This window comes from Euphorbia lathyris, chromosome 4, assembly GCF_963576675.1.
Source record: "Euphorbia lathyris chromosome 4, ddEupLath1.1, whole genome shotgun sequence".
Taxonomy (NCBI): Eukaryota; Viridiplantae; Streptophyta; class Magnoliopsida; order Malpighiales; family Euphorbiaceae; genus Euphorbia; species Euphorbia lathyris.
In genome coordinates this window covers 78,197,472-78,223,522 of record NC_088913.1, presented here as the reverse complement: position 1 = coordinate 78,223,522, position 26,051 = coordinate 78,197,472, and the positions used below count along the sequence as shown (strand labels likewise).

At 38.6% G+C, this 26,051-nt stretch overlaps 1 pseudogene; it reads right to left on the bottom strand.

Moving 5' to 3' along the window:
* Window positions 1–756: 756 nt before the first annotated feature.
* Window positions 757–5,142, bottom strand: LOC136226469 (anthranilate synthase alpha subunit 1, chloroplastic-like; annotated as a pseudogene).
* Window positions 5,143–26,051: the final 20,909 nt, after the last annotated feature.

Below are 26,051 nucleotides of genomic sequence, written 5' to 3'. Positions count from 1 at the left end.
GAATGTTCAGATTAAGGATGACAACCAGCCGGATACATGCTGACAGTGTCAATGTGTCAAACCCTTACCCATTTATTTTTTCATTATTTGCACTTGTGCCATTACCCCAGCGGATATACTTCATGAATTCCATTCCCGTCCCATCTAAATCGTGGGTACGCATAGGTACCCTTACGGGTTAATAACAATACATAAAATAAAAAATACTGCAAATTTAATAAAGAATAAATTTAATAAACCCTGGATAAATAATTCATTTACAAATTTAACAAATATTACAAACTCTAAATTCTAAATCACTCCAATTATCAACAAATTAAAATACACTATAATTAAATAGTTAAATATATGGCGGAAACGGGATATCCGGAGTATTCCCATTCCCGTAACGAGTAATTTTATTGATAACATACTCGTCTCATACCCTTTTATGCAGGGTACATTTAATCTCATTGGTGTCAGATACTTCCATGTATTGCATATACAGTACTCGTTTCCATCCTTAATTCGCATCAATAGTTTCATAAAGGACCCGATTTTGTGCCTTTCAAACAAGTCATCTTCGTTAAGTGTAGAGTATTCAGATGAATTTTGTTTGCTTTAAGCTATACTTGTTTAAGTTTACTTGTGCCTTTCAAATAGGCCTTCATCTTCCCTTTAAGCTATACTTGTTTAATTTTACTGTTTAGCTAAGCAAACTCTAAAATTCCTTGCTATATATATAACTATGCATAAAAACATCAACTGTATGATATATACCCAAAATTGGACATAAAGGAGAAGAATTAATATTCTCATTGGGTTCTACAAAAAAGACCAAAAATTCCAGCATTTTATAGTTCTAAGTTTCAGAAATAGAGAGAAAAGCAGCCTCGGCTAAGTCAATAGCACGTGCAAGGCCAGCGGCTTTGTTCTGGCACTCCCGGTGCTCATCATCCGGATCACTATCAGCTACAATGCCTCCACCAGCTTGGAGATGGGCCACCCATTCCCGACGTTGCTTGTTAATATCTTCATACGAATACATGGTGTCAAATAAAGTTGCAGTAGAAAATACCATAGTCCGTAGAGACAAGGCAATATCCATGTCTCCTGAAAATGACACACCGCCAAAACCGCCACTATAGGGACCTCGCCTTGTCACTTCAAGCTGATCTATGAGCTCCATAGCTCTGACCTGTTGCACAATGTCAAAAAGGAAGGAAACATTGTTGGTTATATCAAATGGAATTGTTAAAGAGCATGTTAATATATGCTATGTGCAGCATTAACGAGTCATGTAGACAAAGAAATAAAAAGCTAACAAACCTTGGGAGCTCCGCTAACAGTCCCAACAGGCAGAGCAGCACGTAACACATCCCAACAGGAAAGGTCATCCTTGAGCTCTCCGGTGACCTACATAAAGGATTGAATAGGAATGTTTACAAGGATAGTTTTCAACTTTATTTTCATTAGTAACGTATGCACTTTTTGAAATTCTTACCGTTGAGCTCAGGTGCATGACATGGGAATACCTTTCAACATTCATAAGTTTTTCAACTGTCACAGAGCCAAGCTTGGCTACCTGCAACATATGTATAATATACAGACACCTGAGATATAAAAATAAAACACCATAACAGTATCATTTGTAAGCGAAGTGAAATGGAGAATATCAACCATGTACCTTTCCAACGTCATTTCTGCCCAAATCAACAAGCATGATATGCTCTGCACACTGCTTCAGATCATTTCTAAGTTTTGACTCAAACAACTCATCTTCTGCATCTGTCCTTCCTCTTCTCATTGTTCCAGCCAAGGGCCGATTAATTATTTTGTTCTATTTAGTCAATATGCAGAAAAGATATCAACATGCTAGGATTTTTAGAAAACTAAACTGAACAATAGATAAGATTAATTGGTAAAGATTATTAAACTTCCACAAATATTATTATACATCCTAATATTTTACCTTTTTAACACGAGTAAGAATCTCAGGGCTTGAGGCAACTAAAATACACCCTCTTGCCTGTAAGAGAACATAAATTTTTTTATTGCTTGAACAAGCAAAACAATGAACACACAATATATAGCACTAAAATAATTAATATATAGGTTTGACAAGAAAAAACATACTTGCAAATATGTCATATAAGGGCTTGGATTTACAACTCGTAAAGCCCTGTAGACTTCAAATGGGTCCGCAAACGTTCTCCGTTCAAAACGTTGACTCAAAACTAATTGGAATATGTCACCTGCAGCTATGTGCTCTTTAGCTTTGGAAACCAGTTTCAAGTAATCTTCCCTTGCCACATTGGAATTTGTCAAAGCGGGACCAAAATGGCGAGTCTCCAATTGTATAAGTCCAGTAGATATTGTTGGACTAAAATTTGAACATTGAAGGAAAATATGTCATATGAGGTGAGATGTAAAAAGAATAAGGAAACAGAAATGTATAACAATAACTTACGAGTCAAAGTATTGCAGTCTTGCTACCAATTATTTTAATCGGTGAAGACCATCAGAGTATGCATCTTCAACTGATTTGTATCTATCCATCCTTACCCAATGGATCAGGTGGACTTTCTGAGAATTACAAATACAATTTCATTGAAAATAAAAAGTTATTTTTATATTGTCAACTCATAAAATAAAATTTTACAAATATAATTTCATAAACAATTTTTTATGTCAACAAAAATTTTGAGGCATAACTCAAATTGAAGTGATTAAGATTTGTATCTCTGAAATTATAAGACTCAAAGGATAAAGCATTCAAGATAAATTCTGATTAAGTAGATTATTCTAAATGTTGAATATGAGTTCTCTCGATTTCCGTTTTTCCAGTAGTATGTGATGGTTGAGTTAAAATTTTAAACGTTGTGAGAATGAAGCCACTTAGATATAATCATAAGAGACATCGTGATAGCCATTTATGAACATACAAGTTAGAACGTGACTGCTCATGAATTAGCTCTAGGAACATCTCATAATTGAAATTTTAGGAGGCTCCAAATATAATCATAAGCCCCTTAAAAAATTTTTGAGGCATAATTCAAACTGGAATGATTAAGATTTGTATCTCTGAAATAAGACTCAAACAAGTACTCCTTTATCATAATATTTAGAAGTGCAGAATATCATTTTCTCTTTTCAATCATATAAATCTAGCTTTGGAGAAATGATAAAAACAAAGTATGCTCAATTATCCTATAACAATACCTTCTCTACATGGTCAAGTACAACCACATCCTCATACAAGCCAAGGTGTATGTCTGGCAGGTTTCTATCATCTTTAGGAGCCCTTGAAAATGGAAGCTTTTGTTTCTCTACATATCGCACCGTATCATATGAGAAATATCCTACCCAGCCACCTGATCATGAAATATTGTTATAGAAACTCTATAAGCTTTTTGTTCTCTATAAGATATGTTCAACGTGCATAAACAAGCTTGATTGTAAGGGACGAGTATTTACAATCTATACTCAAACAAAATATAAGTATTGTATAGTCTCATAACATAAGTATTGTTGTCGCGATTTGGACAGTTAAAGTCGGTATTACTGGTTACCATATTTGCTTCACATGTGTATATTTCATGGCTGCTTCTAAAATGCTGTTCATTATTCCAAATTCAAGCACTGCTATGAGGAGATGCGGTTACTATATAACATTCTATTCTCTTTATTGATATATATTTCTTATGGCAGCCGACATTTAGAATGCCGCCAAATTATCTAACAATGATTAGCAGCAATTATTAACTCCAAATCTCAACTCCAAACATAAGATATGCACAGAAAATGTACCTTACCCATAAAGTTCATGATACATGAATATGCATGGGTACTAGTGGTTGCCATATTTGCTTCACATGTATATATTTCATGGATTCATCTTGAATGCTCGAGAGTAACTCCAAATTCGAGCACCGAGTTGTCCTTACTATAATATTCTATTCTCCTCAGATATATAAATTTCTTATGGTGGCCAAGGTTTAGAATACCGCACAATAACCGAACACCAATAATGATTAGTAGTAAGCAATGCTTATCATTGAGCAAACATTCAAATGATGTTTAGAGTTCTCTTACCACAGAAAGCATCTGGAAGTTCACTTATAAGTTGGGGTTTCCATCCCTTAGAAATTCTCCTCGGTATAACCATTGGATCTTCAACGAACTCTTCTGTCAAAGTGCCCTCTTCATGGTCCATGATTGAAACTTTATTTTCTTTGGCCACAATTTCAAGTGATGGTTGAGCTCCAACAACACTGTAGCGTCCCTGCACCCATTCATTAGACATTTTATTTTTAGTAAAATTATTTTGACACTTAACAAGAAAAAACAAGGACGAATGAATTGGTCTTACAACAGTAGACGCCTTATGACCAGGCTCTACAGACTCAAAAAGGAAGCTTGGAGCCTCTCTATCATCTTCCTTAACCAAACACCGGTAAGCAATAATCGGAGTTAGCTGGTCGGAGAATATGCAGCTATGAAGTGGCACTACATTTCCGCATTTTGCAGCTTTAGCAAAATCGGTTTGATCAGTAACTGCATAAAATAAATCCAGGTTAAAAACAATAGAAAAGTAGTCCATAAGTATCATAGAACTTTTTTATTATTTATAAAAATGTCATATATCATTTCATAAAAACTTTCCACCTATACAGATTACAGACAGTATAAGGTCCACAAAGGGAAGAAGAGACTACAAATAGCAATAAAAAAAAAAAACTAGAGAGTGCAATAAAAACAATAAAAGTTACATGCAGATCTATAGATCTGCGGATAAGATTAACGTTCTTGCTAAGACTGAAAAAATGATAAAAGAAAAAAGTATAGCTAACTGATATAGATCTGATGGAAAAGAAATTTAAGAAAATATATAGACTTCAAACTAAGAAGAAAAGGTAAATCTGATACCTTTCTAGCCTTTTCTCAGCAACAAAAACACAAACAAACTAAAATCAACAATCATCAAAACAGAATTTGATAATCCACAGAAACTATATGAGAGAAGCATTTACCTGAGCATTTCAGTGGCCGTACAGATGAGCTGTGAGACCTGGCGGTGACTGCTTTAAGGAAGATGACCGGAGTTTGAGAAATGGAGTGAGTAAAAGCCATGGATTCCATTCTGACAGAAAACAAGGGAGAAGAGACCTGCACAATGACCAGAAGAACAGATTACCTTCTCATTTTATAGCAGAAAATAACAAAATCAGTTGTTTTAAAATTTGGGCAACGTACTTGAAATGTTTTTGGATAAACTCAAAAATGTCCCAAATTTCAAAATTAATTTTATCCTAATGTGAAATGTAACTATTTTAATAGTTACAGGTAACCATTGTAAGTTGGGTTAATTTGAGAATAATTTATTTAGAGCTTAATACATTACCAGCTCCTTGAACTTGTCCAAAATAGTAGATTGGTTCTCTGAATTTTGCAAGTGACTCACCAGCTCCCTAAACTTGCTTATTTCAAATTACCAGCTCTCTAAACTTGTCCATAAAGTAGATTAGTTCCCTTAAACTTTGCAAATGTCTCACCTACTTTCTAAACTTGGTTATTCTGTAACAACTAAGTACAAAAAAACGGGTAGGGATCCACTACAGTTGAAAAGCCTCTACAGTTGGTGGAGTTGTAATCTCAACCATTAATTGCAACATTAATGGATGAGATTTAATTGATAAATTTTAATATTTAATTAGTCATTTATTGATCAATCAAATCTCATCCATTCATTTTGTAATTAATGGTTGAGATTCCTATAACTCCATCAACTCTAGAGGATCTCTACCCATATAAAAACATATAAAACATAAATTCTAAAAATATGTTTTCATCTATTCGAAAGGCAATTTTTCGTTTCTCCTACCTTTCAACCTATTATAAGAGTTACTGTTGCATATTTGAGAGATTGAATGGATGAGGATCAAGCGTTAGTATTATGGTTTTTGTATTTAGTTGTTACAGAATAATCAAATTTGAGAAGTTGGTGAGACACTTGCAAAGTTCAGGGAGCTAATCTATTTTATGGACAAGTTTAGGGAGATAGTGATACGAAATAAACAAGTTCAGTGAGCTAGTAAGACACTTGCAAAGTTCAGGAACCGATCTACTATTTTGGACAAGTTCAGAGAGCTATTGATGTATTAGGCCTTTATTAAATTCTATATTAGAGGTTATAAATCTTGTCATCCTCATTTTATAGCATGTCATTTTATCATTTATAAGTAACATATCACTAACATATTTATAAATGTAAAAAAAAAAAACATATACAAAAAAACTAAAGAATCTTAATGTCTTCTGTAGGAATTGAAAAAAAAATGAAATGTTTTTTGGAATTTAAAAATATTAATGTTCAATTCTGTTACGAAATTACAAAAATAATCAACAAATTAACACATTACAAATAAATGGAAAAAGAAGATGCGGTGACCTAGTTTTCGCCTCCGCCGCCTCCATTGCAGCTGCCGCCTCCCTCCGCCGTCTGCAATGGCGACTCCTACCTCTGAATCCTCTGACGCGCCCTTTTCTATTGCATATCTTTTCGACCGTGATGCTTTCAGTAAACACCAGAAGCCGAAACCAGATTACCCTAAGCCGCCGCCCACGGCTCCTTCCTCTTTCCTGTCGGTTTTGCAAAAATCGATTGCCCCCACCGCCATTACATCCCCGTCACAACCAGTTATCTCGGAAGAAGGCGGTTTTAAATCCATCAAAATACAGCAATCAATCTATGAGGAAAGGGTTAAATCCTTTCAACACTCGGTTATCGGTCGTATCACACTCAACAAAGGAGATAAACCATGGAAACACTCTGAACTCAAGCAACGTCTAAATCTGATCTGGAAGAGAGCTATGGACTGGAAGCTAATCTCTCTGGAAAAAGGCTTTTATCAAATCATCATGCCGGATGCTGAAGCTCTGCAAACAATCTGGGGTTTGGGTGCTCTACAGCTCAAACCCGGTATCATGAGATTTATCCCCTGGACGCCGGGTTTCAATCCAGACGCGCATAAATCCACATCTGCTCAGGTATGGGTTCGTTTCTATAATTTACCTTGGGAGTTTTGGGATTCCCGGATTATTGCCAGTATCGCTAGAGTGGTTGGGGTTCCTATTCGTTTTGATAATAACACTGTGAATGGGGAATTCAGGCACTATGCAAGGGTCCTGATTGATGTGGATCTCTCCCGTGATATTCAGACACAGTTGAGAGTAGATACTGATAATCACAAACAATGGGTTTACCTGGAATACGAGCATCTGCCGCCTCTCTGTGCAACTTGTTGTTCAATTGGCCACACCACTGCTCAATGCAGACGGAATAAAAACAGAGAAACAAAGCAACCTGCGCAGAAATCGAATAAGGGAGATATCGGGGATCTAGGTAAGAAGGAACCACCGGTTAATAGGGAACCGACCAATTCTGATGAAAATTTGGAAACAGCAAACAGTGAAATTCCGGTTGTGGAAAATTCTCTGCAACTGGTACTGCATCAAACTGCCAACCAAGAACCATTTAATGTGGAAATTAGAGATGCCTCACGACTCTGGGGGGACTACTGTGAGGATGGGAGTCATTCAACTTCAGATAATGAAGGGTTTGGTCATATTAAAGTCCCTTTTGTGATACCAAGGCCGTTAAACATGCCTAATGATCCGATAAACCGGGAGCAACAACTTTGGCAGCCAAATCTAGAGTCGGAAATTGGGGAATCAGCAGATACTACTACTGAATGGACCACTGTCAGGAAAAAACTTAAGGGCAAAGCTATCAAATTGACGACTCTGACCCGCTCTAAAAGGCGGAGTAGACCACCCATCCGCTACTCATGTTAGTTCTGTATTGGAATTGCAGGGGCATTAATAACCCCAGCACTCAAAGAGCTTTAAAGCTTGTCTGTAATGTCAATCGACCCGATCTGGTTTGTATCTCTGAGCCTATGGTTCCCTATGATCGGATTGCATCTGTTTTTTGGAAGTCCTTTGGGCCTGCAGTTTGTAGCTGGTAACGATTCGGACTCGATTTGGCTTTTCTATAAAATCGGTTGTATTAATTTATGCAATATTTGCTTGGTGCATGAGCAGCATATCTCCATACATTTTGGCTCCAACGGAGATGTCTCTTTATTATCCTTTGTTTATGCAAGAACTTCTGCAGGGTCTCGTCGCTTGCTTTGGGACTCACTGCACTCTCTTTCCGGCGTCAAGAGACTTGTGATTGGGGATTTCAATGCAATTACTGGCGCTCATGAAAAGACAGGACGGCGTCCCTCCGCCAGCTCCTGCGCTGATTTCCGTGGTTTTATTAGTGCTAATGGTTTGATTGATGTTGAGACTACGGGCTTGTTCTACACATGGTCCAATGGGAGGCTGGGTTCAGAACATGTTGAAAGCAGACTGGACAGAGTATTAGTGAATGAAGCTTTTGTGGATGGCTGGGATAAAATTGGCTGCTCGGCTCTCCCCCGGCATCATTCCGACCACAGTCCTTTGTTGTTCTCTTGCACTTCTGGTGTTGTCAGAAAATGCAGATTCCGCTATCTTTCTATGTGGAAGACGCATGAGTCCCTGAGAAATGTGGTAGCCGAGCTCTGGAACACCATTCAGATTTCCCTTCCTCCTGCGCAATTGTTCTGTTTCAAACTCAAATCTTTGCGCCAGAAGCTTCGAATTTGGAATACAGAAGTGTTCGGCCGAGTGGAAGTTAATATTGATAACGCTAAAGCCTCTCTTGAGCTGATTCAAAAAGACATTGCGGATCAAGGGTTGAATGAGAATAATCGCGCTTCTGAAAAAGAGGCTCAGCGGGATTTAGACCTTCAATTGTACAGGCAAGAGCTGTTACTTCGGGATAAAAACCGGGTGAATTGGTTGGCTGCTGGAGATCGTAACTCCACTTTCTTTCACCGTTGTGCTAAAGTAAAAAAGGTTCAAGCTCACCTCCAATCTCTCTCTATCGATGGTAATCTCACCAGGGATGAGGATGCAATCTCCCTGCATGTTATCGACTACTTCACGGATTTATTTACAGGTAGCGTCACCCTTGTTAATCTTGACGTGGTCGCTGAAGTGATCCCAGACTCTGTTTCTGTTGCAGACAATGAAGCCCTTACTAAGATTCCCACTAATGAAGAAATCAAGGCCGCTGTTTTCCATCTGAGCAGTGACAGTTCGCCGGGGCCAGACGGTTTTGGTGGCTCCTTCTACAGAGATTTCTGGGATATCATTTGCCTGGATGTGCGCAAAATGGTCCAAAGCTTCTTCTCCTCTGGCTGCATGCTCCCGGGTTTAAATTCCAGTATCATGGCCCTTTTACCTAAAACTACTGGTGCCAATGTAATCAGTCAATTTCGTCCTATTGTTATGGGCAATTTCAGTTACAAGATTATCTCTAAGATTCTGTCTGACAGGCTGGCACCAGTTGCTGCGAATATTGTTTCAGATAATCAATTCGGCTTCATTCAGGGAAGAAGTATTCACCACTGTATTGCAGCAGCTTCTGAAGGAGTGAATCTGCTAAGAAAAAATTGCTTTGGGGGTAATATCGCTCTAAAAATTGACATCAGGAAAGCCTTTGACACTATTAATTGGAATTTCCTCTTGGGTGTTCTCGAAGCTTTTGGTTTCTCTCTTCAGTTCCGAAGCTGGATTTTGGAGATCCTCAGATCCTCTCGAATCTCAATTATGCTTGGTGGAAACCCAAAGGGTTATTTCGGTTTCTCTTGTGGGGTCCGACAAGGCGACCCGCTCTCCCTGATTCTTTTTGGAATTGCGGAGGACTTTTTTAGCAGATGGATTTCTAAATTGGAAAGGGAGGGAAGATTTAAACCCATGTTTTACACCAGCCAATCCAGGTTCCCTTCTCATCTGCTTTATGCAGACGATATGTTGGTCTTTGGCCAGGCTTCTCTGCAAAATATGAGATGTATCAAAGATCTGTTCGATTTCTATGCTTCTATTTCGGGACAGGAGGTCAATTGGAACAAATCGGAAGCATTTATCAGTAATTCAATCTCTGTGAATCGCCGACTACGACTGGCTGGGGTCTTGGGTATCCGTATTGCTAGCCTACCTTTCAACTAAAGAATCTTAATGTGTTCCATACGAATTGAAAAAAAAATGAAATGTTTTGTCGAATTTAAAAATATTAATTTTCAATTCTATTATGAAATTACAAAAATAATCAATAAATTAAAACAAATTAAAAATAAATAGTTCATTTTCGTACAATGATAATGTTCATTTTGATATAAAGCGGGTAAGTAGTGCCGATTGAGCTACCTTAGAATGAGATTAGGGACATTTTACTAGGATATTGCTGGATGTTGATATGGCGAGTAAATTACAGCCACGGGTTGGGATTGAAAGAGATGGCAAGAAACTGTGGATTCAGGTATACGAAGATTTGCCAAAATTTTATAAACAATGTTCGACTATAGGACACGTTGCGTATCAATGCAAAAAAATCTCTGATAATAACGTTTCAAATCAAAATTATACAGCCATAGTTTCTATTACGTCAAAATTTAAACGCTTAATTGTGTCCCATAAACATTCCACAGTTCAATCTAAACCGGAATCAGATACTTTCGATGGACAATCTAATACTCCTAGGAATAATTCAGGAGAACTGGACAATATTAAAATTTCAAAAAAAGTTCATGATCAAAGTAATGATGACATTTCTATATTTGGTATTCTTAAAAATATTAATGTTGCCCTTAAATAGTGTGTACCTCAGTGAGTCCAAGACCATATTTCAGGAGAATACGTTGTTGTGGAATAAATTAATAGCTCTTCATCATCTGATTTGGAGGTTGAAGCTGGGGTGGGAAGTTGTATTAAAACAATAACCAATTGGTTACCACCAATCTTTGAAGCACAGATACGTGAACAACCTAACTTATCACGTTTCTGATACATATCCGATACGAAAATGCCCGAAAACTGTTAGGATACGTTTCGAGGCTGTTTCCGTAATATCAAAAAGTTGCACACGTAATATCAAGATCATCGATCGTTATTTCAAGGTATTAAAGAGCAGGAATATGCAACGGATTATGTTATCTATATATGCAGAAAAATTAAAATCACAGGTAAACCAAAAGACATAGATTTAGAGAGCAGTTACAGATTCACAAATCGTATAAAAAAAAAGTGAAACATAGTATCTTTATTCACTTCAGATAACCAAAGGACAGGGTGAATCAATGCCAAAAACTCCTAATGAATATAAAAAATGACTCTTAAATTTTTAATATTTATAAATGTGCCCTTATATTTTTAATATTTAAACATTTCCCCATGTTTTCGTGTCTTGTGGTTTATAGAAATGATGTTTCCCGTATCCGTGTCAGATACCGTATCCGTATCCGTGTCCGGGCAACATAGATAAACGTTATAATGTTAATGTCTCTCGTCCCGCCGTGAGTATTGTTTTTACGGACTCGCCACAAAAAGCTGACATTTTATCCCCAAATAGATTTGATCTTTTATCCAACATGGATGGGAGTGCAAACAATGAACTTATTATTTCAAAGTTATTACCTTCCAAATCAGAATCTTGTTTTCAGAATTCAAAGCAATGGGTAGATGAACATGTGAATGTCTCGGTTCTTTTTTCGGATTTAAATCATCGGTCAATTGAGATTAACGCCTCTGAATCAATACGCCCTAAAAGAGAGCGTAGCAAAAAAGGAAGATATTATCCATTATTGTTTTTATTGGAATTTTCGGGGTTTGAATAGCCCTCATACACAGCCAGCTCTTAGCCTTTATTGTTCGCAAAATAAACCTGATTTCGTTTGTATTATTGAGCCAATGGTTCAGTTCGAAAGTATTCCGACTAGACTTTGGAGAAGTTTGGGGTTGAAGTTGATTTCCTAGAATGTTAGAAACTTTCCCTCTTTGTGGCTATTGGCAAGAATCTCTCATCAAGCCACCATTATCCGTGAGCATGAGCAGCATATCACAGTGGATTATAGTGTGTCGGGTTCTATGCAGCGTCTGACCTTCATCTATGGCAGTAATTTAATTTCTCATCGTTTATCTCTTTGGTCAAATTTTATTGGCCTATGTGATTCATCTCAAGGGAGTTGGTTAATTCTAAGAGTTTTTAATGCAATTGTCGGATCACATGAGAAGATGGGTGCCTTACATGTTAGTTCGTCTTATGTTGATTTTTGGTCATTCATTGACATGTGCATTTTTTTTTTATGTCATAACAGTTGGTGCAAAATACACTTGTTGTAATGGTAGGCTGGGTTCTACAAGGTTTGAGTGTGGTTTGGATCAATCAATGGTCTCGGCAAGTTTTATGGATTTTTGGGGTTCGATTTCTTGTGTTGCGATTCCGCAGTATCTATCGGATCACAAGCCTCTTCAGTTTTCATGTTCTCGTGGTGATCCCTAGGTTTCTCTCTTCTAGTTCCTTTCTATGCCAAAAATTTTGTACTTTACGTCCCATTCTTAGAAATTGGAATCATAGTGTTTTCGGGTTGCTTGATGAGAATATTCATATTGCAAGTGAGAAATTAGTTACGGTCCAATATCAGCTTGAAAAAGTGGGATTCCTGGCAGATCTTCATGAGCAAGAGCTTTTAGCTCATGCTAGCCTCGACTTATAGCTTCAGAGGAAAGAATTTTTCTATTAAGAGCGGCGCAATGTTAAATGGTTAAAAAAAGATGGGGATCGGAACACGTCTTTCTTCCACCAAGTTGCTGCTATTAAAAAATTACGGGCTAGAATTGATGTTATGGAAATTAATGGAGAAATTACGAACTCAATAGAAGTTGTCTCTTCACATGTGGTGAATTATTTCTCTCAATTTTTTATTAGTCGTAGCACTTCGGTGGATTTAGGAGTAGTTGCGGATGATATATCCGAGTTTGTCACAACAGAAGACAATGTTGATTTGGCGAGATATCCTTTAAATGAGGAAATTCGGTTTTCAGTTTTTAGTATGGATAAAGACAATGCATAATGGTTTCACAAGGACTTTTTCCAAACTTTTTGGGACATTGTTGGTTATGATGTCTGTAATATAGTTAAAAGTTTGTTTAACAATGGTCATATTCTTCCTAGTATGAATTCTAATCTCATGGTTTTAATTCCTAAAGTCGAGGGTTCCAGTCGAGTAGATCAGTATCGACCAATTGTTATGAGTAATTTTAGTTTTAGAATTATTTCTAAAATTCTCACAGACAAACTTGCAATTATTTCTTCTCGCATTGTTTCTAAAAACCAGTTCGAGTTCATAAAAAATTGTAGTGTCCACCACTGTATTTCTGCAGCTTCAGAAGGGGTTAATTCTTTGGACAAGTGTTTGTTGGTCCCTTATAACGTTACAAGTATAGTTCCAAGGGGGGGTTAGGAACTATTTAAATTTTTTTTGTTAAGGTAGACTTTTTTTTCGTGAGAAAAAGGTTTTAACAGTGGCACTGAGTGAATAGCAAGATACTGGCTTAGTCAACTGGTGACTAGGTCAGTTTCTTTACTTGAGTCAGGAGATAGCACTTAGAGTCTATTCCTGAGCTCAGATATTCAATGCGCACAACTCAGCTTGACCTCTTTACTTGGTCAGTTTTTGTTTAAGCAAGCAATAAATATATAAAGGAGTTTAAGGTTAGAAATATGTTACTCAGCAGATTTATCCAGGTTCGGCCTCCAAGCCTACGTCCTGTTCCCGGAACACGTTCCGAGATTTCGAATTCTCTACTGAGCTCTTTAACGGTAGAGCATCAAACATTTTACAATCTTAGAAACTGAGTATAACAAGAGTACCTTCCTCTATACCTCTACTCAATCCTAATCTCTCGCTGAGTACTATAACCGAGTACTCAGCCTCTCCTTTCTAATCTGTAGAAATGATAAGTGTTTGTCCTAAACAACGATTGCTACGACACCTTAGATGATTGAATAATCACTCTAGACTTTTACACAAAAGATATGAAATTTAGTGTAAGATTGCTTTGCTTTTTCTTGCAGAACTTTGCGTAGAATTTTGGTCAGCGTAATGGCTTGATCAAGTTCTGTGTTAAATGAAGCAACTGAAGGGCTCTATTTATAGAGACGTCTGAGGCATCGGTCATTTCAAATTTCGAAATAACCGTTGGAGGGAAACAGCTTCCTGTCGTTGTCATCCTGTCTTGCTCAGAGCTCTCGGCCAATCAGATTTGAGTATCTTCTGTCCTCGGTCAGATTTTGGTCAGCTCGGCAGAATGTCTCTCCATTTATGGTAAGGTCAACTAGACAGCATTCTGTGTCTTCTGAACTTTACCCAAAGTGGAAACACTTTGTCTGGAAGTTGTTCTTGCTCAGCTGCTGTCTTGTACTCTTTGTCGAATCAACTCAGCAGCTTCATCCCGAAGTTGTTCCACGAAGGTCTTCTAGATCCTTCTTCCGCTGAGCTGCGTTTTGTACATAACGACAGCGTTTTGACATACGCGGGCCGAGTTGCCTTAAACTGTTTGACTTGGGCTTTTGACTTCCGTATTGGGCTTTGGGCCTTTTAATCTTTGTGTCTTATAAAAAATTTAACTCAACATTGAACAAACACATTAGTAGAATAAATCAAAGCATTTAAACTTAGTGTGTTTAGAATATTTTTTAATTACACTTAAACAATTTTGTCAAATCAAAATTATGTGGAAAGGTGTTTCAACAAACTCCCCCATTTTGATGTTGGCAAAACTATTCAGCGAAGAACTCAGTATTGAGCTCCCCCATGATAGTTGACCTAATATAACTTAGCAAACTCCCCCGTCAGGGTTGAGCTACTGACTTAGTTTTACTCTAAACATTTAAGGGTTTAATCGAGTAAGTCTAAGGTCAGTTTTCGGATATAGGTCAGCTCATGGAACATATTCTATTTTACTCAGTGTTTAAGCGGAAGTTTTAACATTCAGAGAGCGCTGAGTAATTTGTTGCTCAATGAGTTCTTATAAGATAATGTTTTATAAACATATAAGTCAATGTCAAACATGTTATCAACATTGGGTACGATCAATAAGTTTTATAAGCATTAAACATAGTTGATGTACTTAAAGATACATAATAACTTAATACTCAGCATCGTATAAAATAACTCAGGTTTTGGATAAAAAGATGCAAGTATTGATATTAATAGAAGTAGTCAGCGTATACAACAAAAGATAAGTAAAAAACATAGCGACTACAAACTTAGCATAACTGAGCTAGCCTAATTTCTATTTCTTTTTCTTAGGCTCATGCTGTGTTCTAGCTTGTTCTTTCTCCCCCGTTTTGTCAGCATCGGGAGGAGGAATCCTAAAGGCGTCGGTTAAGACGGCTCTGGTCAGTTCTGTGGACAGCCCCTTAAGTCTATCGGTGCTTTCATTGACGCCGTCAAAGATAGCAACTCCATCATCGAAGACCTCTGTGGGTATATTGAGTTCAGCAGCGCTGATCATGCTTACTATGAAAGCTTGAGATTTACCTATCCAGGTAAGTGCATCTGACAGACCAGCAACGACTTAATGAAATGTCTTCAGTAAGGATGAGTCGTAGTATTGACGCTGAATGTTGATGTGACGTACATGGTTGAAGGTTTGTTTAGTGACAGACAATATCTCATTTTGCTTCATGGCGCCAGTGTCCATCTCTTGTTTGTTCAAGTTCAACAATCGAACAGCCTCTCAAATTTGCTCCACTGAGCATTGAGAATAGGAGACCATTTGCTCGTTGGTCTTGATTTGCTCGGTGTGAAGCTGAGCAAAGAGCATTTTGACTTCATCAGAAGTTGCATATCGCGTGTTCGCAGCTGACAAGGTCTGAACTTGACCTTGAAGAGTGTTAAGGTGCTGAACTATTGTCAGCTGGAGCTCAGCCAGCTTTGTGATGGAATCCTGCTTAGGTTGCTGTGCTTGAATGGAGACTATGACACTCAGCAAATCCTTGAATCCCTTAACTTCGTTGAGAAGCTGAGTTATGTGGGAGAGCTGAGTTGTCTCAACAGTAGAAGATCCAGCAGCAGGTGGAGTGGTTTGATGAAGGTCTTTAATTAATGTTTGCACCGAGTCGATGATTCTTTTACCAGACTCGGTGGCATGCAAGTAGCTGAGAGAGCCTTCATTAACTTGCCTGGTTTCCTCAGTTTGTCCGGTTGAGGGAGGAGTCAGAGGAATAACATAGTCAGTGACTGGAAGTGTGTTTTCAATCTGCACTCGAGTCGCGGGTAAAGCTGATTGATCGGCAGAAGTGTTGATTAGAGAAGAAGTAATTCGAATGCTGTCTGTGCTGACTGGAGCAGGAATGTCCTGAGTCAGCACAATGCTTATAGTAACAGCATTGACGGGAATTTGCTCCATTTGGCTTGTAGAGTTAGCGGAAGCATTCAAGTCGGTGTGTTCCTTTGGTGAAGAAATAGAGGCTTGCTTTTCAAGAGAAGCCGATGGAGTAGAAGATGGTTGTTTTCTGAAAAATTTCAGCTTGAGTGTAGAAGGGTCTTTGGTCGGCTTCTGGATAACAAAGTCAAGGACAGTTGGTTTTTGAACAGGAAGGTCAAAGACAGACTTCTGACTTGCCTTAACTAATCTTCTTCTGCGAGGAGGAGTGTCAGCTTGGATAGACTCTCCTGAGTGAGAGGGAGAAGTTTCTTCTTGATCAGCATTAAGCTGGTCAGCTTGTTCTTGTTCTTGATCAACATTGGGTTGGTCAGGTTCTTGTTCATCTCCAGCAGCCAACGCAGTATTGGTTGGCTCAGCTTCAACCTCACTAGCTGTCTCCTCGGAGTCAGTATCATCACTGTGTTCTTCTCCTTATTCATCATCTTCTTCATCATTGCCATCTAACTCTTCCTCAACTTGTGCAATGAACTGATCATCCAGTTGCACATCATCTTCTTGATGTTCAGCTTCAATTCCTTGACACTGTGTGTAGTGAGAATCACCAGGAACTACGATGTCAGTTGATAGGGGTATTTTACCCCTATCTTTTAGCGTGATTTACGGGTTGATTTTGGATAAAATAAATAAGTTTAATTACAAAAACAAAGTGTTTTTGATAAAATAAAGAAATAAAAATAAATCTCGTACTTTTAGTTTATTTTCCTCGTTTTTGATTAGTTTAGGAAATAAAAATGTCAAGCTAACTCGGCTCTCAAGATTTATATTTTAGGTACGAGAAAGGAGCAAAAATCCACTCCATACGCGGGGCGTATAATCCCCTACGCGGGGCGTGAAACATAGTGTCGGTAATGATTGCCTTATCCGCAGAAGCCATGTGGAACTGACTCAGCATACGCGGGGCGTATGCCACACTCTACGCGGGGCGTATGACACAGGTCGGCAATAATTGGCCTAATCCTGAAAGTCAGACTGCATTGTCTCCCAGAGTCAACTCTCCATACGCGGGGCGTATCACCATATACACGGGGCGTAAAAGGCAGTTCTTCAATGTAAAAAGATCAGAGACTCTTTTACGCGGGGCGTACCTCAGCTACGCACGGCGTAAAAGCACCAATTCAAGCAATAAAACTTCAGAGACTCAAACACGCGGGGCGTACAATCCTTTACGCAGGGCGTGTTTGAGACAATTAGACACGGAATTGGTCCACATGCAGGAGATTTCTGACGGGATGGGCATTTACGTGGGGCGTAGTCCAATTTACGCGGGGCGTATGATGGGATTTCTGCACCAAATCATGTTGCTCCATACTTGTGCTGTGTGAAATTACAACATTGCCCTTGCTTGATGTCTATAAATAGATAGCTCTTGAACATTACTAGACACGAATTACATATTAGAGAGCTACACTATACTCTTTTCTTTCCTTGTAATTTAGATTCAGATTTTGTAAGTTAAACTCTCCCCCTCGAGAGCTTGTTCGTTGTTCCGGCGTTCCATTGACGTTCCGTTCCACCATTCGTCACCAAGCTCGAGAGTTCCACCTCCACGACCTGGGAGACGGCTTTGAGTCCGGTTAGCTAGTTCCAAGGGCGGATTCTCCCTTTTTACTTGCTAATTAGCTTGTACTCTTCCTATGTACTAGGCTTGGTTGTATTTCATCTAATCACTTTCCATATTTATAATTTATGATTTATAATCTCTATTTCCCTTTATGTGTTGATGTTTATTGCTTGTTTTGATATTGATAATTGATTATTGTGTAGGAGAACGCGATTACCGCCGCCATTCGGGCTATCTTTAGGGAGTTATATAGGTGTTGCCTTACCGGAAGTGACAAACCGGAAACCGTAGGAATTGACAAGCCACGGAACTTACGTGCCCTAGTTTCTAATTCCCCCGCATTAGACACGCCTTGACTAGGAATCACGTAGTCTAAGTACTTCACGGGTCGGTTCTACTACACTTGGTCGTCTTTGCAAGAGTAAATTATTATCCGTATACATTTAGAGTCATTATTTATCATGGTTATAACTTATCATATTCATCCCACTTCATAGAGTTTTAGCTACATAAATCTGTGTCGCCAATAGTGAGAAATAGTGTGTAGTTGTGTCTTACTTAACCCCAAAGTAATTACCGCTTAAATAACATACGAAACCGAGTCATCTAGTACTTGTAATTATAAATCCCGTGGATTCGATACCCGGTCTTAACCGGATTATTACTTGATACGACGGGGTACACTTGCCCCTAAGTAGTCGTTGCGTCTAGTAGAGTTAGAGCATTAGAAAGATCACATACATACTAGTAGCACATTCATCGCAATACACATTTAAGTCGTCGTTAGAAAAGCTCTACACACCTAGATCCTACGTCCATCAAGTTTTTGGCACCGTTGCCGGGGATTTATAATTTCTTGCAATATTAGACAAAAACGTTTTATTGTTAGTTTAAGCATTCATTTTGTATAAATTGTTTATATCGACTTCTTTTGAGCATTCGTAAATATTATTCTCTTTTTGTGAATAATTTATTTTGTTGTTATTAATGATCTTTTTCATGGTATGATGCCTTATAGTCATCATCTGTGGGATGACCACAAGGATGACGGATGTTCGCACCAACAATCAACCTCGCAACTCGATGTGGTAATCTCTATGCTTAAAGACATTCATGTGAGATTATCTAACACTGAGGCATTTTGTAAGGATTTGGTGAATCAAATCGCTAGATTGAAGTCTCGTATCGATTCAACTACGGACGAATCAATTAGAGACGCCAATCCGGGTGATCAAAATGTGGTGCTCGAGTTAATTGAGCCTTCTCAAGAAGACTCTCCAAATACCGAAGGTTGTCTCAACTGCGAGGAGCCGGAGATCCTAATCGATGAGCCGGTTGTGTGCGGGCCCATGGAAATGAATCCAAAACTAGAAGAGTTTGAGGTTATTCTAACTCGGAATATTTCACTCTTTTTGAACTACCAAAAGAGTCAAAAAGGGAGCAAACGAAACTCTTCAATAATTTCTGTAAATATAGTTTTTGGTTTTTGTTAAATTTTTTTGAAGCTAACAATCCGTTTTGTAGGTACGGATTGTTTATTCAAGAATTTGCATTCCTAAGGCGAGTGGAAGCATACACCTAGGATGAAATGCTAAGTCGAGCTCACCGACTATAATGTAGCGCTTCTTGGGAGGCAACCCAAGCTCGAATAAAGTTTAATTTTGTCTTTAATTTACCTTTTCAGTTTTTGCATTTAAGTTATTACTGTGTGATTAATTATTTTTTCTTACATTTTATTAGGTGTTCGTGTAATTTTGTCGTTTCGGTGGGACGAGTTGGAAGAGAATTGTAAGTATTGACGTTGGCAAAAATAAAACAAAAATGGAAAAAAATGAAAAAATTATTTTATTTTATTTTTATCTTATTTTATTTTTATTTTTTATATATAATATATTTATGTTGATTTTATAAAATTTTTAAAAAAAAATATGCTGCTGGCCGCTGCGGCACGCGGCAGCACGCCCCGCGCGCCAGCGCTGCCGCAGCTCCAGGAGCTGCGGCACGCGGGGCTCGCGCAGCGCTGCCCAGCGCTGGCAGGCATCGCTGGGCACCGCCGCTGTGCGACGCCCGCCGGCCGCAACGAGTTGAAATTTTGTTTTTATTTTTTTTTCTTCTCTAATTTTTTTTATATAATAAATATATATATAATAATAATAATAATAAAAAAATAATAATAAAAATAATAAATATATATATATATATTTACATTAATAATCTTTCAATCCAAATTAAGTTTTAAATTTTATATTTTAAATAAATGTCAACCGAGTTCGAGAGTTGATGCCTCGAACACTCCACAAGTCATTACTATCGGGAGCGGAACATGTCATATCCACCACCATCGGAAGATGTTTGAGGGAGTCTTCTCTACCTTACTCTTTTTCTTTACACTTTGTGCTTCAAATTTATTTCCCAATGTTGGAACTTATTGCGTTTTTAAGTGTGAGGAGGGATAGGGTAGATACCCCTCTATCTTTCAATTTAAATTCTATTTTTGTTTTTGTTTTTGTTTTAGTTTCTTTTTGCGACGTCCCTGGAATAGGCGTCATTTTAAATAACGCGGAGGGACGTGCAACCCCGTACTTAACGTTTGTTTTGCACTACCAAAAACAAAAATAAAAATTTAATAACAACAAAATAATTAAACTAATTTATTTACTCTTTTAAATTTTCCCGACACGTGCCCCTCCTTTGGAAATTAATTAAAAGTTCCGTTATTTGTCATCAAAAGTAAAAACGTCGGAACATAAAGGAATGATTCGATTAAGAAATTTTAGTCTTGATCTTAAAGTTAGGGAATTTGTGAAAAACTTAGGATTAGTACCAAACTAAGGCATTGAGTATTAACCCAAATGTTATCTCCACAATGAACTTTAAAAAGGCAATAAAAACGGGATAGTTGAGAATTTAGCGAAAACTTGATAGTACACAATTTGAATCCGAATCTTTGTGAGGTATATTTGAGCCTAAAAGAGTTCGTACGAGAACTCTAATTCTTTCACAATTTTTTGAGAGCTTTGACTTCACTCGACTCATAGAATTTGCATCTAATACCGGGTTAAGTACACTTATTGTGGTAAAAAGGCAATAGATGATAAACCGAACCCACTTAGGCTAATTTTTCTTAATTTATTTTTCTCGTTTTCATTAAACATTAGGAAACCCCCTCGAGCCTATTAACCAACTTTTTTTTGTTAATACCCTCTTAACATTTAACCCTTTTTCCTCTTGTTCAATTACCGACATAATCAAGTTGTACCCGAATTACCCGAAATAAGTCACGGCCTTAGCAAATGAGCACCATTAGCTCTCAAAATATTGTTTTTTTGCCTCTATCAAAACAAAGATACAATAAATAATAAGGCATTCTCAAAGCTCCACCCGAGCAATTTTGAAGTACGTCTTGTAAAATTCGCCAAGGCCAAAATAAGCAATGATACGGTGCAATCACAAAACGGTATTTTTGAACTCGAGTTTCTTTAAACTGACCACTAAAGAAGCCATCCACATTACAACCCCCCTCCGGGTTCATTTTTAATATTGCCTAACCATATTTTAGGAGGAAAAACCCGGATAAAAATGCAAATTCAACGTGATCTTGAGTAAGTGCAAAGAAGAGTGCTAAAACACCGACCCACTTAAAATTGAGCGTAAGAGCGAAATCCCTTGGTGAGGTACTATCGGGTTCTCAAAAGGTAATCAACCCCCGTTAATATTGCCTATTAAATCTTGATCATGGAGGTTTGAAACAACTTTTTGTACTCAATTGTTTGCGTAGGTACTTACCGAACCCTTTGCACAAAACCATAACTTTGAAATCACGCACTTGGCAAAACCAACCTTCGGTTTGTTTCTTAATTTTCTCAATCCCTTGTGTTTCGATTTCTTTTACTTGAGGACAAGTAAAACTTTAAAAGGAGGTTTGATAGGGGTATTTTACCCCTATCTTTTAGCGTGATTTACGGGTTGATTTTGGATAAAATAAATAAGTTTAATTACAAAAACAAAGTGTTTTTTATAAAATAAAGAAATAAAAATAAATCTCGTACTTTTCAGTTTATTTTCCTCGTTTTTGATTAGTTTAGGAAATAAAAACGTCAAGCTAACTCGGCTCTCAAGATTTGTATTTTAGGTACGAGAAAGGAGCAAAAATCCACTCCATATGCGGGGCGTATAATCCCCTACGCGGGGCGTGAAACATGGTGTCGGTAATGATTGCCTTATCCGCAGAAGCCATGTGGAACTGACTCAGCATACGCGGGGCGTATGACACATGTCGGCAATAATTGGCCTAATCCTGAAAGTCAGTCTGCATTGTCTTCCAGAGTCAACTCTCCATACGCGGGGCGTATCACCATATACGCGGGGCGTAAAAGGCAGTTCTTCAACGTAAAAAGATCAGAGACTCTTTTACGCGGGGCGTACCTCAGCTATGCACGGCATAAAAGCACCAATTCAAGCAATAAAACTTCAGAGACTCAAACACGCGGGGCGTACAATCCTTTACGCAGGGCGTGTTTGAGACAATTAGACACGGAATTGGTCCACATGCAGGAGATTTCTGACGGGATAGGCATTTACGCGGAGCGTAGTCCAATTTACGCGGGGCGTATCATGGGATTTCTGCACCAAATCATGTTGCTCCATACTTGTGCTGTGTGAAATTACAACATTGCCCTTGCTTGATGTCTATAAATAGATAGCTCTTGAACATTACTAGACACGAATTACATATTAGAGAGCTACACTATACTCTTTTCTTTCCTTGTAATTTAGATTCAGATTTTGTAAGTTAAACTCTCCCCCTCGAGCGCTTGTTCGTTGTTCCGGCGTTCCATTGACGTTCCGTTCCACCATTCGTCACCAAGCTCGAGAGTTCCACCTCCACGACCTGGGAGACGGCTTTGAGTCCGGTTAGCTAGTTCCAAGGGCGGATTCTCCCTTTTTACTTGCTAATTAGCTTGTACTCTTCCTATGTACTAGGCTTGGTTGTATTTCATCTAATCACTTTCCATATTTATAATTTATGATTTATAATCTCTATTTCCCTTTATGTGTTAATGTTTATTGCTTGTTTTGATATTGATAATTGATTATTGTGTAGGAGAACGCAATTACCGCCGCCATTCGGGCTATCTTTAGGGAGTTATATAGGTGTTGCCTTACCGGAAGTGACAAACCGGAAACCGTAGGAATTGACAAGCCACGGAACTTACGGGCCCTAGTTTCTAATTCCCCCGCATTAGACACGCCTTGACTAGGAATCACGTAGTCTAAGTACTTCACGGGTCGGTTCTACTACACTTGGTCATCTTTGCAAGAGTAAACTATTATCCGTATACATTTAGAGTCATTATTTATCATGGTTATAACTTATCATATTCATCCCACTTCATAGAGTTTTAGCTACATAGATCTGTGTCGCCAATAGTGAGGAATAGTGTGTAGTTTTGTCTTACTTAACCCCAAAGTAATTACCGCTTAAATAACATACGAAACCGAGTCGTCTAGTACTTGTAATTATAAATCCCGTGGATTCGATACCCGGTCTTAACCGGATTATTACTTGATACGACGGGGTACACTTGCCCCTAAGTAGTCGTTGCGTCTAGTAGAGTTAGAGCATTAGAAAGATCACATCCATACTAGTAGCACATTCATCGCAATACACATTTAAGTCGTCGTTAGAAAAGCTCTACACACCTAGATCCTACGCCCATCATCAGTAGGGATAGCATCAATAGGGGTCAGCTCTGAAGACTTATTCTTCTTCAGGGGATGCTCTTCTGTTTCAGGCTCATCTTGCCTGCTCCTCTTTTCAGCTGACTTAGGTCTTTCCTGACCTTGATCAGCAGCTGACTTAGGCTTCTTAGTCTGAGGCTCAGCTTTCTTTGAAGGAGTCCCAACAGCTTTTCTCTTTCGGGCAGCTGGAGCCTTTGTCCTTTTGCCCTTCTCTGGGACATTTGTCTCCTCATTAGCCTCATCAGTAATTTTCCCTTTCTTAATTGGCTGATTGTACTTTAATGCCCTCAGCGAAGCAGCAGTTATCTCAGATCTTCTAGCCTTAGTTTCCTCAGATAGATCAATTTGATGATCTAAGAGGATTCTGGTGATGAGCGAGCCCAGCCTGAGAGTTCCAGTGCTCCTTAAGAAACCAGCAATCAAGAATACTGGCATGTTAATCGACTTGTATGTGAGCATATGCCATATGAAGCATTGCTCAAAATTCGTTGCTGAGGTGGTGCAGTTGATCTTGGGATAAATGAAGTAGGTCAGCAGATAGTGGGCCATCTTTTGGTGTTGACCCATTGAGGTGCTGGAGATTTCTCCAGAGTGGCCAGCAGGCTTGCAGAAGGTGGTATTGTACCCAGTTCCTTCGTGATTCCCAGACCTCCTCAGTTTTGTTCCCTCATTCTTTAACTTCAGCAAGTTAGCAAGATAGGTAGGGTTTATAAAAATGGTCTTTTCCTTTACCACAGTTACCAGAAATTCCTGGTTATCATTGGCAACTCGGAGATTGTGGTAGAACTCCCTTACTAGGTCAGGGTAGGTGTGATCTCTAATGGAGAACAGCTCGGTCCAGCCATTCTTCGATATCCATTCGCAGAAGGGTTGCTCGGATGTCACGAAGGCCTCAGAAAACCATCATGAGAAGTCTATTTTCCATTCCCTAACGTCTTCGAAGACTTTGGTGTAGGTTCTGACCTTGGTCAGCTTTCCCTTAGAGGAGGTAGCTTGGCCAGCTTTGCCTTTGCTCGGCGTAGTGACCTTTGTGGTTTCAGGCGAAGTAGTTTGCCTGGAGGGTTCATCGGAACTGGTCTTAGGGTGACCGGCATCGGAGATGTTGACGGAAACTCTAGTCATTGTTTCAGAAAAAGATTGGGAAGCTTTGAGAGTCTTAGAGAGAGAGAGAGAATGCTTTGCCAGAGAATTCGATAAGTGTAAAGAAAATAAGAAATGGGGATTTACCCATTATTTATAGCGGTGAAGAGTGGATCTTATCGAATCCATGTGTTAGTTTTGCCTTGGGATTGTCAACCGATAAAAATCCTGGCTTTTATGACACATTTGGCGCATACGTCATCCTAGGTGGCTATTCGCGTGCTTTTGCATTTAATGCAACGGATCTAACACTCAGCGTTTAGAATACTAAGCGTTTTATATTCCGAGTGGTCAGTAGTATATAAAAGGATGATTTCTCAGTTTGAGATTACTACTCGGTGTGCACATTTACTCAGTATTGATATATATTTTGCGTTAAGTACTCAGCATAACAATCACTCAGCATGCATTTGCATAAATCATTCAACATAGTAATTCACTCAGCATAAATTTACATTTAGAACAGGAATTTACTGAAGAGGATTAAACATACCAATGGCTTCTCTCAGTATGCTGAACTGTTCACGAGCCAGTGGCTTTGTGAAGATATCCGCAAGCTGCTTATCCGTTGGGACGTAAGTCAGCTTTATCTCACCCTTGAGTACATGGTCTCTAATGAAGTGATGTCTTATGCTGACATGCTTCATTCTGCTGTGTTGAATTGGGTTCTTTGATAGATCAATTGCACTTTTGTTATCGCATTTGACCTCAATTGTCTTTGTTTGAACACCACAGTCTTCAAGCTGTTGCTTAATCCATAGGACTTGAGCAACACAGTGACTAGCAGCAATGTACTCAGCTTCAGTGGTAGACAAGGCTACTGACGCCTGCTTCTTGCTGAACCAGGACACAAGACAGCTTCCTAAGAAATGACATCCTCCAGAGGTGCTTTTTCGTTCTAGCTTGTCTCGACCATAGTCAGCGCCAGTGTATCCAACGAGTGTAAAGCCATTAGTGTTGGGATACCATAAACCTGCGTTCACTGAGCTTTGCAAATATCTAAGGATTCTTTTTACAACTATGTAATGAGATTCCTTAGGGTTAGATTGATATCTAGCACAGTAGCATACTGAGAACTGAATGTCCGGTCTACTTGTTGTTAAGTAAAGTAGAGAGCCTATCATACCTCGATACAATTTGCTGTCTACTGACTTACCATTCTCGTCAGCGCAGAGGATAGTGTCAGTGCCCATAGGAGTGGATATTGGCTTGCAATTTTCAAGATCATATTTCTTCAATATCT